Source organism: Mesoplodon bidens (genome assembly GCF_964165515.1).
Source record: "Mesoplodon bidens genome assembly, chromosome: 7".
Taxonomy (NCBI): Eukaryota; Metazoa; Chordata; class Mammalia; order Artiodactyla; family Ziphiidae; genus Mesoplodon; species Mesoplodon bidens.
In genome coordinates this window covers 101,118,811-101,134,316 of record NC_138164.1, presented here as the reverse complement: position 1 = coordinate 101,134,316, position 15,506 = coordinate 101,118,811, and the positions used below count along the sequence as shown (strand labels likewise).

The window sequence follows — 15,506 nt, the reverse complement described above, 5'->3', positions numbered from 1 at the left end:
CCTTTCTTCGTAAGAGAATTATAATTGGGCAGATGGTCCCCCAGAATAAAGACTCTATCTCCCAGCCTCCCTTGCAGCTAGGCATGCCACATGACTACATTCTGGCCAATGGGACCTGACAGGAAGTGATGTATGCACCCTCTTAAAGGAAGGAGCACCCTCTCCTTTTCTGATTTCCCCCTTCTTGCTGACCAGAATGGAGAGACTGGCATGGGCCATCGTGGATCATGTAGACAAGCGATGATTAGAGCCTCCGGACAAAAGGAACTAGAGCCTCCGGACAAAAGGAACTTAGGCCCCTAATGTTTTTGTATCAAAGAATCTACTTAGCTCAGAATATTCCTTAGAGAAAAATCAACCTGTCTCTTTTTTATTTTGCATTTTTGTTCACATGCAACCAAATGATTATCCTAACAAACGCAAGGACTTTCAAGGATTGTCCTGAGGATTCTACATAATATAGGTAAAACGGCTTCACTCACTCATTTATTCATTCAGCAAATAATAGCCAGTTTACTCTGCTGGGATCTGGGGGTTCAACTAAGAACAAAACAGACAAACTCCTGTCCTCTGGAGTCCACATTTTGGTGCAGGAGGCAGCCTATCAACATGAGGATGAATTAACTACGGATTGTCATGAGTACAGGAATACTATTAGTAACAGCTAATGCTTATTGCACTCTGAGCTTACTACGTGTCCTGTTCTAAGCGCTTGTCATTTATTACCTCATTTTATCTTCACCACAAACCCAAGAGGTGGGTGCTGTTGCTTCCTCATTTGACCGGGGAGGAAGCAGAGTCACTGAAAGGTTGAGAAACCTGCCCAAGGTCACACAGCTAGTAATTGGAGGTTCAGGATTTGAACCCAGGTCTGTTGGACTTTAAAGCCTTAACCACTGGGTTCTCCTGCTAATGAAGGAAATCAAACAGGACAGGGTGATAAACCATGATGATGGCTGCTATTAGCAACAACAAAAACAGCAAAAGCAGCATAAAACCCCGTGCTGTACAGACTGAGCTCCCTTACCTGGGTAGCCTGCGTGGAGAAGTCTGGAAAAAGGTTGTGCCCACGTTTTTAGAAGTTCAAATTCAAAGGGTTCACGTAGCTTGGATGATGGGGTCGGAAGGTCTGGTCCCTGCAAGCTCGGGGCTGTCCAGGAGACGCCCACCTGTCAAGACAAGCAGAACCAGCTGTGACTGCCTCGTGGGGGGGACGCCATTGCTCACACTGCCCGAGGTCTCTTCTGTTTTTTGAAATGTGCTCCAGGCCCTGAGGAGAGAGTGTGTAGGGGCAGCCAGAAGGAGCCTGGGCTTGGGCATCAGGACTGGGGAGCCATCGTCTAGGTCCCAGCTGAACTTGCCTGCAAAACATTCCAAGACACAAAGATATGTATATGCCTGTGTGTGTATGTCCTGAATAAAAATACGCAAGTGCCACACCCACTGTGTCTAGCACGGTGCCCTTTGCAGAGCGGGAGGCTTGACACATATTTCCCGATTTGCTTTGATGTGAAACAAAATTTTATATGTCTGAGTGGGAGGAAACTCTGAGAGTTCACGCGCATTGGTGGAGAGATTCTCCCTCGTGTGAAAATGCATCCCTGGGATGCTCCATCCAGCCAGACCAATGGCCTCATTTTATCAGTGAGGAGACCGACTCCCAGAGAGGGGCAGTGACTCACCCCAAGCCACAGAGCAAGTTGGTGTCAGAGTGAGCCCTAAACCCCAGGTCTCTCCCGACTCATCAGGGCCAGGTGCTCTCTCCCGGGCCACACCCGCCTTTGTTGTTGACAGACTTGCAACCCCTGGAGCAGCCTGGGCACAGGGTCTACTGCCTGCCTGACAGGTATGGTGGTCACAGGCCAGAATGGAGAATTGTTTCCTGACTTCGTCCAAGCCCAGACAAGGTATGGGAGGTGGTACCCACGGTGGCCGGGAGCATGGGCTTGGAGGCAGGTGGACCTCAGTCACTTGTTGGGGCAAACTCTTTCCAGGAGTGGGAGACCCTGGGGAAGTCAGGTGTCCTCTCAGAGCGTCGGTCTCCTCCTCTGTAAAACAGGGATTGTAAAAGCATCTCTCGTTGAGGATTGCAGGGAGTGAAAATGACACTCGTAAGTCTGTGAAGCCCCAGCAGAGCATTTGGTTCACAGCAATCACTCAATACATGTTAGGGAGGCGACACAAGGGAGGGTATTGTGAGTGCTGCAGGGGGAGCTGCTTTGTGCCCTCGGCAAGTCTTTGGACAAAACTCTCTCAATGCCGCCAGTGACTCATGCCCGCTGCTCCCACTGTCCATCCCCGTCTCTGCCTTCATGGACCCGCGTGGGTCCCCAACCCAGCATATCTACCTCTCCCCGCAGCTGCAACTCCCCACTTGCCCACGGGCTCCCCACACCCCAGCCCACATTTCACCAGCCAGCAAAATGAAAATGTCATTAGCACTCTGCAAGCTGGTGAGCTAATGTCACCAGACGGCAGCCAGTGCATGAGAACTGGGGAGGGGTGGAAGGCGGGGGGCGAATTCCCCGGGAGGCGTGACGTTCTCAGCTTTTCCCAATAAGGGTATGATGAAGAAATAAATCAATGGCTGCAGGAAAGAGGTGGCAGTGGAGACCGTTCTTCTAGCAGCATGCTATGGAGCTGTGCCTTTCTCCTGGGCTCACCACGGCTGCCTGTGGTCCCTGCTTCAGCCCCTGTCCGGGTGATAGATGTGTCTCGGCCTCTCTGGGCCTCCTCTTCACACATACAGCTGACGAAGAAGCTCACCAGGGGGACCCCCAGCTTCCACCTTTCATTTCCACCCCAGCCCACGCTCCCTCAAACCTGCTGAGAGAAGCAGACCACCCCCTCAATTAACATGGCAGTGGGGGGAGGTTCATCTCCTAGGAGGAGGCGGCAGCATTGAACCCCATGGATCCGCAGGCAGGCATTCTGGGTTCCAGCCCCAACACGGCACTAACTTGCTGTGAGCACTCAGGCACAACCTCCCCTTCGTGGGGCCTTAGTTTCTCCCTCTGTGAAAGGGGGCGCCGGACACAGCATCGGTCCCGACAACGTCTCCGAGTCAGCTCTAAATCCCCCAACTCACAGGCAGAGATGCCAATGTAAAGCTCCTTCTCTTCCAATGTCCTTATGGTACCAGCACTGATGACACCCGTGGGCACGTTAAGGCTTCCTGGAGGAGGGGGCAGGTGTGTGTGTGGAGACAAGAGCAGGGCACTGTGGGCAGGGGGCCTGAATGAGCAAAGGCATGGAGATACCCAGTTGGGGGGGGCACCTGGAGCCAAGGCTGCCCGACAGGCAGCTGGGAAATGAGATGGAAGAGTCCTGTGGTCTGTGCTTTCCACGCATTTTCCCATTTAATCCTAACACTGCTAGCATTCCCATTTTATTGATGAGAAACTGAGGCTCAGAAAGGTTAAGTATTGAGCAGACACATGGTTGTTAAATAGCACCGATTGGATTTGAACCCCATAGTTGACTTAAGAGCAGAAGTTCTTGACTGCTGTGGGGTGCCACTGTCTAGACTGTTTAAGATAGAAGGAGCACGAGAGAAATTCAGGAGCGTTTGTGTCATAAAGGCATGCAAACGAGCTCAAATGATATGCAAGGATGGGCAACACCCACGTCTGCGGGGGAGGGTGTGGGAGAGTTTAGTGTGTGAACGTGTGTACATTGTAAATGTGGGTGGCTCACTGCTGAATGAAGCTGCTGCCCTGAGTCCGGATCCAGAAATGCCGAATGGGGAGGATGTGGCCGAGTGGCCAGTGGGGCAGGGGAGTGGGCAGGCAGAAGGCCCTGGCCATCCCATGGTGGCCCAGGCAGCCCTGCTCTGTGGGCTGTGAGCTGGGCCTGTGCTCACGGGTCCTGCTGTGTGGGCCTGGCCTGCATCACTTGTCTCCAGATCCCATACTCCCCTGACTGCTGCCCAGGAGAGCAGCACATCCTGCCCTCGGCCTCTTCCTTGGCTCAGTCTCCTCCGTGGTCCCTCGGGATGCCTGTCCCAGCCGGGAACAGATCCTGTAGATTGAGCCTGGTATACACCGGGGGCTGCTGCCAGCGGGCAGGGAAGCCAGCAAGTGAGTGCACCTTGCACCCGCTGGGGACCAGCCAGACCTGTACTCCAGCCAGTAGCCACTGGCTGTGTGATCAGGGCATGCAACCGGCCTCTCTGAGACGCAGTGAACCCTCACAGAGCTGCTAAGATGACTACCTAAGGGAAAAGGCATGCATTCTGTAAAGTGCCGTGCCCACACACAGGGCTGTAGTTCGAATCCCAGTGGCCAAGATAACCCAGGAATTAGTAGAGTTCCCTAGAGAGCCATGACTGGGAATCCAGCCAACGCCTTTATGTTAAGTCCCCCTCGCCCCTCCCCTGGGCCTCAGTCTCCCCATCTATAAAGCAAAGGGTCCTCAGGCTCAGATACGGAGTGGTGCTCGGCCCCTCCGTGTCTACTTTTCTTCACCATGATTCGCTATTAACATCACAGCTGGATTTCATTTACCAGAAACCAGAAGGCCATTCATGTAGCAGTAAGCTGAGTAAATAGGGCCCAAGACAGGTAAGTTTGGATGGGAGGAGAGAGGTTTCATGGTTTCATGTTCGAGTTGCTGACTCAGAAGGAATGTGATCATTCTAGGAAGACAGAAGGAAGCATGCAGGAACAGAGGCGGGCAGAGCTGTTGGAAGTCTACAGAACTTGGACAAACTCTCTCCCCAGGTTTGCATTGGGCTGGCCCTGAATGCCGCAGAGAAGACACAAGGAGTTCTGTTTCCTGGACACCTCAAGGAGCGGGAGCATTCACTCATTTGGTGAGCATTAACTGAATACCTGCTGTGTACTATGGGCTCCAGGGGTGCCAGGGATGAGAGAGGCACCAACTATGCCTTCAAAGGAGCTCCTGTTAGGGGGAAGAGTGACACTGCCCTTGTCTCCATAGTTCAAGGTGGCTTAGGAGGACTCATCACATTGCTTTCAGTTCAGAGGAGGGAAGGACCCCTTCCTGCTTGGGCCCCAGGGAAGGCTTCCTGGAGGAGGAGGCAGATTTGAATGTATGGGGATGAGAGGAGGGCACTGTGAGCAAAGGGACCAGGGTGAGCAAAGGCACAGAGATGTCCAGGTGTGAGGTGCGTATCCAGGACCAGGAGGCAAGGCTGCCTGCAGGGGTAGAATGTGAGATGAAATAGGAAGGGGCTGGATGATTGAGGTCCTTGAATGCTGGGCCGAGGATGATGAACTCTATCCACAGGAAAAGGGGAGCCACTGAAGGTCATAGAGTAGAGGTGTGCTTCAGGTGGTTGAAAAGCAGCAAGGAGCCCAGGCAAGTGGAAACAGATGATGAGAGGATGGAAGGAGGATGGGCAGGGCCTGATGGTGGGGGTGGATAAAGGGATGCTGGAGGGATGGGGAAGGTAGGGGGGATACTGAAACCGGCAGGTTGTGGGCAGGGGACGCAGATGTGGGATGATGACTGGATTTAGACATGGTGGATTTGCATCCTGGCTCTGCCACTGTCACCGTGTGCTCTCAGGCATGCCAGTTTACCTCTCTGGGCCTCAGTTTCCTCCCTTATAAAGTGAAAAAAATAAAACCGCTTCAAAGAGATGTGAGATTCGACCAGATAATATCCGAGAAGCACTCTGAACATACTAAGTGATTGGTGGATGCTTGCTTCCTACAATGTAAGCATTTGTTGCTTTTATTAATTAATGGTGACCTTCCCCTATTACAAGTGAGGACACTGAAGTTCAAAGTCAAACGAGTGGCTGGAATTGGCAGTGCTGGGCCTCAAATCCTAAGAGAAGCAAATTATGAGCAAATAAATGTGGGATGACTCAGAAAAGAGTCTTGATTTTAAAATATTGCTAAAGAGAAGGGCTGTTTTATGACTTCTGCGCCATGTGCTTATTAAACCCAAGCTATAAATGTGAACTAATAAGTAAAATGAGTTAAGTTAATTAAAAAAATCAACCTTCAGGATGGATCCATATTACCTAATGGCAGTCCATAAACATAAATATAAAAATTTAAAATACAAGAATGAATTGCAATGCCCAGCAGCTCCAAGAATCTGCAATTTCTCTGTCTGAAAATAAAAGCTACTGATTTTAGCTTGGCTTCTCACTGCTCGTGAATGAGCCTTTGAGAAGTCATAAAGAACGGAATTATTTCCAATTGTTTACTCACTAAGGGTCAGATGTATTGAATTTAAATTGTCTCTGACTCCTAATTAGTACAAACCAAATTAGAATCTGAGTAGAGCAGATCTGGAAAGAGCCCTTGGAGACTGAGACCTTAAGCTCAGTTTTCTTTGTTTTATAGACCTGGAACCCAAGGGACAGAGAAGGAGAGCTACTTGCCCAAGATCACACAGCAAGTAAGGGTAGGACCCAAGCTAGAACCTGAGCTCCAGGCACCCAGGTTGGCATCCTGCTATGGTCCCTGCAGCATCTGTGATCAGATCATTAAATCCAGCCCTAAGGGATGTGTAGGGATGTTCCCTGGGCCTTAGCCCGGGTGATTCCTATAATAATAACTTTCTCTCCGCTCTGGGGGAAAGTAATCTGCCCAAGAAAGGACCCTCAAAGCCCAGCAGTCTAATACTGATAGCAAAGTTCTAAGACACTCTAGCACATTGCTGCGTATGGAACCCTTGAGCCCCTGTACGCAACCTGCTTGCCAGGCAGCTCAGCCAGGAAAGAGACACACGGGGAGCGTTGGGTGCTGTTCTAAGAGGGGCTGTGGGCTGGCACAGCCCAGGCCCATGCCAGTTCCTCCCTGTGTTCCAGGTGGGGCTGGAGGCACAAAGGCCTCATTGTACAGTGGGGAAGGGAGGGGTCTCAACTCAGCCAGGCTCGTGCTCGCTCTCTCTCTCCCTCTCCCTCTCCCTCTCTCTCTCCCTCTCTCTCTCTCTCCCCCTCTCCCCCTCTCTCTCCCTCTCTCTCCCTCTCCCTCTCTCCCTCTCTCTCTCCCTCTCCTTCTCTCTCTCCCTCTCTCTCCCTCTCTCTCTCTCTCTCCCTCTCTCTCCCTCTCCCTCTCTCCCTCTCTCTCCCTCTCTCTCTCTCCCTCTCTCTCCCTCTCCCTCTCTCCCTCTCTCTCCCTCTCTCTCTCTCCCTCTCTCTCTCTCTCCCTCCCTCTCTCTCTCCCTCTCCCTCTCTCTCTCCCTCTCCCTCTCTCTCTCTCTCCCTCTCTCTCTCTCCCTCTCTCTCTCTCTCTCTCCCTCTCTCTCTCTCTCTCTCCTCTCTCTCTCTCTCACACGGACGAAGGAGCTTTGCATGTGGCAGAGGCACGCATGCGTGTATGTTAAGCTTCAGCCTACACTCGATTATGAAGCAGATGTTTAATTACTACCTGAATGTTATTAATCAACACGATTAATACACAACCCATACCACATAATTACTTTGCAATTACACCGAAAACAAATATTTTAGTGCCTCGGGTTTGCTAATCACCCGGCCTTGCCAAAGGACAGGTATAATGGGAAGCAATTTGTCTTCTTTCCTTTCCTTCCTTTTCTCCCTCCCCTGCCCTCTCATTAATCTTCTGGGCTGATGTCCCCACCACACAGGACGGGGAGCCCAGGCGGGCTGCCGGCCTCGTCCCCGAGGTGCCACTTCTGCCCTCTCACCGCTTTTCACGTGACTCTAAATCGCCCCCAGTCCTCTCCTCTCAGCTCTCCAGCTTGGAAATGCATGTCCTTTCCAGAAATGAAGCCGGCCTCCTGCTGGCCTGCGGATGTCTGCAGGCAGCTGCCTGGAGTTGAATCCCAGCTCTACCAGTTCCTGGCTGTGTCACCTCTGTCAAGGTAACTGTGCCTCAGTTTCCCCAGGTGCAAGATGGAGACGAGAACAGTAATTACCTCAGGGGTTTCTTGTATTTAATATGACAGAATGCGTAAAACACTTAGCCAGTGCCTGGCACACAGTCAGACTCCAGTAATACCTATTATAACTATCACTGTTATTATTTACCCAGAAATGGCCCCTCCAATCCTCCTAATCACAGAGTCTCCCAAATGTTCAGGTTTTTGGATTCCACTCTCTACCCCTCAGATAGAGAGCTCGGTCCCGTCTACCTGGAAACATCTCCTTACATTGCCCCCTCCCCTCCACCTGCCACCTCCATGGGCTCCACTTCCCTAATCCGAGCCTTCATCCTCACTCACCTGGCCCACAGCCATTAGCCTCCACACAATCTCCCTGCTGCTCCCCACCCCCAGTTCCATCCTCCACTGGGTGGAGAGACAGATCCTCAAGGAGCAGAACTTGGACTATGCCACTCTCCCGCTCAACAACCTTCTGTAGCTCACCATTGCCTATGCAGCAAGGTCCACCTGCCTCCTCTGGAAGATCACTAATGCCCCACATTCCTTCATTTCTTAAGTTCATGAGCCCTAAGCTTTTAATGATGAATGAATGAATGTCTTGCTAGATTTGAGAAGCATCCACACCCACCAAGCTGGGATGTCCCAGAGCATTTTATGAACCTGGCCTCGAGGTTTATCCCAGAAGTTGGGGTTTGTCCCTCACTGTTCATTTCCCCTCCACTTTTCCCCTCCCCTCTCTCCCCCACAAAAATCTTCCCCCAACCAGCTGCATTTAAGAACAATCCATCTTTTAGGGACCAGAAACCACAGGTTCAGCTGAGCAAAGAGACTATATAAGGACCCTCAGATGCAGGGGCCAGTGTGTGGTCTGCTCGAGAGATGAGTGTAAGGGACACGGTGACAAACTCCAGCACAGATGGCACATGGAGAGAGCCAAGGGGGAGGGTGCTTGTGTGTGCATGTGTACATGGCGTGCACACTTTTGTTTGTACAAGTAGGGCCAATGTAGCTACTTGTGTGACTTAACTCCTTCAGTTACAAATATATCAAGTAGTATGAGTCATTCATTTACTTGATAAACGTAAAACATTGGGCTCTGGAGTCAGACCACTGATGTTAGAATCCTCTCACCTCTGACTAGCTGTGTGACTTTGGGAAAATTCCTGAACTTCTCTGAGCCTTGGTTCTTAGTTGTAAAATGGGGCTAATCATAGCTCCTAACAATAGCGTTCTCGTGAGGAGGTAACGCACACTTTGATCAGCATCTGGCACACAGGAAGAGCCAGACCAAAGTTAGCTCTTTTATTATTATTAATAATAAGAATTAATAAACCTTGGGAACATAGAAACTCAATGCCTGAAGCAGAACGTGGCATATGGTACTAGACCAACGGGTGGAGAAGGCCCTGCAGAACATTAAAATGGAAGGTAGGAAAGTGATTTTTTCATTCGCTTATTCATTCAGCAAACACTCATTGAGTGCCTACTGTATAAATCTCTGTGTTAGGTGCCACGGGAGGGTGGAGGGGCTCCCTGTCTTTGCAGTGAGGCCAAGTGGAAGGTGCTGTTCACAAGTAGCTGGAAGCGGGCAGAGGCTGGGGAATGTTCTAAACCACTCACTGCTGTACCCCCAAAGCCTCAACTTGCCAGCCACTGGACACTAGAGGAATGGATGGCAGCGCTGCTGAAGATGCGGGAGAGCTCCTAGATGAGCAGGCTCAAGTCCAGGGAGAAGGCAAAGGGGAGGAAAGGCTTTCCAAGCAGAGGGCACAGCCCAGGCAGCGGCTCATGGGCCTCAACTTGCACGACAGGTGGATGGAGCAGCAAGCAGGCTATGCTCTGGCGGAGGCGTGAAACGGGAGAGGAGAGGGAGCCGGTGGGTCACGGGTGCTGAGAAGGAGCTTGGGCTAGTGGGGAGTCAAAGGAAATTCATGGAGGGGCTGATGGGGGCCACTTCAGGTCCAGGGTTTTCCTTCTTGGTCTGAAGTTCAAGCCTTGGTCTTTGGAGATCTGAAGCCCCCTCCCGGGAGGCTGATGGAAACTTTTCCAGGGGACATTGGATCTATTTCTCTTGCCTGAGAAATAAGAATTTACATAAGGCTCCCTGCTCAGCCACAGGGCAAGTGCTCTGGCCAGCAACCTCCGCGGATGCAGTACTAACCCAGATGACAAACAGGAAGCATGACTCTCCAGGTAGATGTAGAGAGGGGCACACAAAGCCAGGATGCAGTTGTTTTTACTCAGAGCCAGCCAGGCTCTGCTGGCCCGTGCTCAGCTGTATATGATGAAAGTGGCCGAGCAGAGATGTTTCCTTCCTCTCCCCATGGGCCTCCTGTGCCCCCTTCCCGACACATTCTGGCTCTTCACACACACAACTAACCCCACACACACCCACACACACCCACACCCACAGCAAAGTCTGGTGTTGGCTTAAAGCAATAAGGTCAAAAGATCAAGAATGCCGACCACGAGGCAGAAACCTTCGTTCTAGTCACAGCTCTGGGACAGCTTTGCTGTGTGCCCCGTTTAGGTCTTGTGCCCTCTCTGGGCTTCTACTTTCTCCTCTACAAAATGAGGCGAGGTATTCAATGATTTTCAATGCTCAAGTGAAAGGACGGGGGCTAAGTCCCCGCAGATGGGCAAAAGTGAGGTGAGGAAGAATCTGAAGGGCCTGAGTCCCCGGGATGACATGCCCTGTACCTGGGAGAAAGCCAGGCCGGTACTGACGGAAACAAGAATCAGGGGCTCCTGCAGCCTCATCGGTGACTGAAGCTGAATTCAAATGCTGGGCCCACCATTCATTATGCTATTGGACACCTTATGTGAACCCCTCTAAGCCTCAGTTTCCTCACCTGTAAAATGGGGACATGACACTTTTCATTCATAAAGTTAAACAAGAAGACACAAGGAGATTGCCCAGCATGGTGTCTGGGTGGAGTAGGCCTCAGTAAGTGGAAGCTTTCATTAGTATTACAATTACAGCTCCATCTACATCTGGGGGAAGCCCCAGCCGCAGCTCCCTCACTGCTCTGTGGGTCCCTCCCAGACCCCTGGCAGCTCCCCAGAAGGGGGGCTTTCCTGACCACACCTCGGCCACATGCAAACATGGCTGTGGACTTAGCATCAGTTTTCTGGACAAACCATGGCGACTCCTCAGAGACGTGGGGAAAGGTACCTGGCATTAGGGCTTCTAACCTTCCCTGAAATGTGTCCTTTTTTTAAATAAGGGGAATGTATCCATGTATCACTTGCTAAATAACAATGAGAATAAGTCAATCGTTTGGGGACAAACACCTCTGGGGAAATCCCAGGCCTTGGCTGACCCCGACGCTGAAGGATCCGGCTGTGTTTCTCATTCCTGGCCCTGGGGACAGGGGTTATTAGAGATCACTAGTCCACCTCCCGTCTGTAGGAGGGAAGGAGCTCTCACGGGCCAGGCCAGGCCAGGCCAGGCAGGAGAGACCCATCCTGGGATGGTTTCCATGCAGACGGTGAGAGCAGAAAGCCTGACTCCACCCACCCAAAAGGTGCTCAGGGGCTACGGTGGAGCTGCTGTTTCCATGGCATCTGATGTGTCCTCCTCTGGATCCTATGTGCGAGGGGGGTCTCTAAACGGAGACCCAGGGAGGTGGATGATTCTAGTAAGGGGTAGAAAGGGGCTTCACACCTAAGTCCATCAGGTGCCACAGCCGGAGGAGTTTTCTTCTTAATTCCAGTGTAAGGGATTAGGGTATGTGCATCCTCGCCTGGAGGGCGCACCCCTCCCTCGACCGCAGCAGCGCTGGATGCAGAAGTCTCCACCTGCCCCTTCTCTGGGTGGGATTGCTGGCCCCGGCTGTTTGGATTCACATCACCCAGAGATGCCTGGGAGGCTACACCCCTGCCCCACCCCCAGGCATAGCCCGCAGCCCCCGACAGAGGGTACTGGGCACAAACTCTGCAATGTCATTCACTCTCCGGAGCTCCCCCGGGATCCGGCTGAGGCTACAGAGCTCTTGAACCCCGTCCTTGCTTAGCTTCTTCCTCTGCCTCACCCAGCTCCTTTCTCTGGTCCCGAGAATCCTTCCTCAATAATTCACTTGTACAACCACCCCCGCTCAGGCTCTGCTTTCAGAGAGCCGGACCTAGGACACAAAGGAGACAGACACGGTTCTGGCCTTCCCGAGAGTCAACGCCCGGCAGGAGTCAAATCTGAGACACCGACTGACCATGACACGGTCCCTTCAACCATGACCACTGACCGCCCCCCCCAATCTTATGACATGCTGTGCAACCCCCTTTCCTTCCTGATATCACCGAATACCAACAACAACCCAGCCAAGAGGGTTTGTTAGCTCCAATTGTATAGATGGAGCTGAGGTTCAGAGGGATTATAGTTTGCCCAAGGTCACTTGCAACGCCTATGTGGCTGCACTTGGGTTAGACCTCAGTTCTGCCGGATTGCTGGGCCCCAGGGCCTGCCTCCCACTAACAAAGGGGACCTGAATACATCCGCAGAGATGGAGAGCAGGGAGGCCCCGTGGTTAGGGTCATGCCCAGGGCAAAGCTCGCTGTCCCCTCTGCCACCTCCCGGGCCCTGTGACTCAGGGCCCACAGCCTGGGGGAGGCAACTTTGAAAGCGGAGAGGGAGTGCGGGTCACCGGAGACTGCTTCCCTGGTGCCATTCTTCCACATCACAGGCCCGGGGGTCTCTCGCTCTTAAATGATTCTCCCGGACCTGGTTCCTCCCTGGTCCCCCCCCCCTTCCCCCAGTTCCTGTTATGTCAGATCATGCAGCTCAGCCAGGCGGGTAACAGGCAGAGAATGGGAATTTTTACCTGTTAATTTGGTTTCTGAACCCCTGCTGCTTGCCAAGCCTGAACAGCTCCATGGCAGGCTCTGAAAGAAGGAGGGGAGGGGGAAGGGCAGGCAGTGGCCCACGCTCCAGGGGTGAGTCCGACAGCCAGCCCCCTGGGTGAGGGTGGCACAGCGGGGCCAGGGAAGGCTGGCCTCGCTGGATCCAAAGGCAGGAGGGGGGCCTGGTTCCCAGAGCACCAGCCATCTGCTCCCTCTGCCGCATCCCTGGTGAGTAAAAGGCAGAAGGCCTCCAACAGCCCACTGCTTGGGGCAGAGCTGAGCCCGGCCAGGCACAAGGGCCCCTGCCCCCTCATCCTTCCCGCCCAAAACCTTCAGCCCTCTGTAACAGGGCCTCTCCCAAGGTACCTTGAGCCCTCGCTACCCTGGGCGTAGGACTTCATTTAATCCTCAAAAACCTTGTCTCATCTACCCTGTATGAGAAAGCTATCATTATCATCCCCATTCTATAGATGTAGAAACTGAGGTTCAAAAAGGTGATGCTGGGCTTCCCTGGTGGTGCAGTGGTTGAGAGTCTGCCTGCCGATGCAGGGCACACGGGTTCGTGTCCCGGGAAGATCCCACATGCCGCGGAGCGGCTGGGCCCGTGAGCCATGGCCGCTGAGCCTGCGCGTCTGGAGCCTGTGCTCCACAATGGGAGAGGCCACAACAGTGAGAGGCCCGCATACCGCAAAAAAAAAACAAAAAAAACAGGTGATGCTTCCCCAACAAGTCCAACATAGAATGACCATATGACCCAGAAATTCCACTCCTGGGTCTATGCCCCAAATAACCAAAGCCAGGACTAAACAGACACCTGTATCCGACTGCTCATAGCAGCACTAATTCACAGTAGCCAAAAGGTGGAAACACCCCAAATGTCCATCAATATTTACATGAGTACACAGATGAACGTAATACAGGCTTTCAATGAAATATTATTCACTCAGAAAAAGGAATGAAGTTCTGATACATGCTACAATATGGATCAACCTCCAAAACATTACGCTAAGGGAAAGGAGCCAGGCACGTAAGGCCACATATAGTATAATTCTAATTATATAAAATGTCTGGAATAGGTAAACTGATATAGACAGAAAGCAAATTAGTGGTTGCCAGGCGCTGTGGGGAGGGGGCCTTGATGTGTACGGGGTTTTCTTTTGGGGTGAAGAAAAGGTTCTGGAACTAGATAGAAGTGATGGCTGCACAACACTGTATTGAATGCCACTGAACTGTTACTTTAAAAGGGTTAATTTTGGGGCTTCCCTGGTGGCGCAGTGGTTGAGAGTCCGCCTGCCGATGCACAGGACGCGGGTTCGTGCCCCAGTCCGGGAGGATCCCACACGCCGCGGAGCGGCTGGTCCCGTGAGCCATGGGCGCTGGGCCTGCGCGTCCGGAGCCTGTGCTCCGCAACGGGAGAGGCCACAGCAGTGAGAGGCCCGCGTACCGCCAAAAAAATAAAAAAGGTTAATTTTCTGTCATGTGAATTTCACCTCAATGTTTAAAAACAGCTGGGGGAGGCTGGTGAGGAGGAGGTGATGTCATGCACTGAAGGTCAAAGGGCAGGTAAGTGGGGGAGCCCAGGTTCACACTTGGGTCTTGCTGACGGCAGGGAACGCCCTTGGCCACCATCCTCCGCTGCCTGTACCCTGCTTTCCCATCTCTGGCCTTTGCCTCTGTTGTTGCCTTGGCCAGCAAGAGCCCCTCTCCTCATTTCTTGTCTCGAAATCCTACGCATTCTTCAAGCGTCTTGGTTAAAAGCCACCCCCCTCCCCAAAGTCTTCCTGGTCTCCTCGGAGTCCTCTCCACTTGGAGCTCCCCGGCCCCGTGCCCTGCCCGGTCAGCTTTGCCCCACGCCTCCTGCCAGAGTTAGCAGTGCACAGGGCTCCCCCTCGCTCCCCACCAAGCCTGAGGGGGTCATCACACTCACAGGTCCTGGTGAGGGTTAAATAACACGAATGCCTGCGGAGCTCTCCACTCTGGGCTTGGCAGGCAGTGAGCGCTCAGTCACTGGTGCTTGTTAACGGCCAGGTTCACTCCTGAAGCGCTGAGACCTGCGGGCTTATCTCTGCTTCCCTGGCCCAGGCCCTGCTCCCAGTGGCACACCTCAAAGGACTGCGGAACGCTAGGGGAGAGACAAACTCCCGGACAAGCAGCCACTTTCCTACCTGTTCTCCTGCTGGGCAGGAAGCCTGTCTTGGTTCACAGTTTATAATAAATGCAACTCCGTTTCCTCTTGGCCGCGCTGGCCCCCGGCACGCACACTCCCAAAGTCTGCTGTTTCTGTTAAATGTCTGAGGCTCCTGGGACCAGCCAGGCCCTGACTGAGTCCCGATGTTTTGCTCCACGAGGCACCTCCAGCCCCAGGTTCTGCAGATCAGGACCAATCAGAAGTTCTGGCCTCCGTAAAAGCCTACTGAGCACGATCTCTCTAATAATTGTTGTCATGCTTATCTAATGAATATGCAATAAGACATTCATCATGGAAGCACTTTCTAAACTAAGGGAATTATATACATTTAAGGTATTGGCATTAAGACTAATCCCAAACACCAGACAGTGCCAATCTTTTCAAGACGCTTTTGGAAGCTCTTTCCAATCTGCAATGGAATGTGAATTAGTTAAAGATGCCAAGAAATTCACTTCAAACAAAACAAGGCGGCTAAATTAGGAAGCCCTCACTCCAGGGAAGGCAAAGAGACATGCACTTCCCTGATCTTTCTCTCTACTTGGCCGTTGATGGTAAGACAGGCTAAGGACAGGGGTGGGGGGTTGGGGGGGACCACTACCTCTCTAACTGACACCTAAAGCAGAGAGAGGGAGCTTTGGGACCAGAGAAATCC

The 15,506-nt window shown here is 52.4% G+C and overlaps 1 protein-coding gene across 1 annotated transcript in view; it reads right to left on the bottom strand.

Moving 5' to 3' along the window:
- TSPAN18 (tetraspanin 18) overlaps positions 1-15,506 on the bottom strand; it is a 188,543-nt gene that overhangs the window by 64,752 nt on the left and 108,285 nt on the right. The window contains exon 3 of the mRNA XM_081241000.1: positions 1,028-1,169. The gene's annotated coding sequence lies outside the window, so the exon portion shown is untranslated. The remainder of the gene's footprint in view (positions 1-1,027; positions 1,170-15,506) is intronic.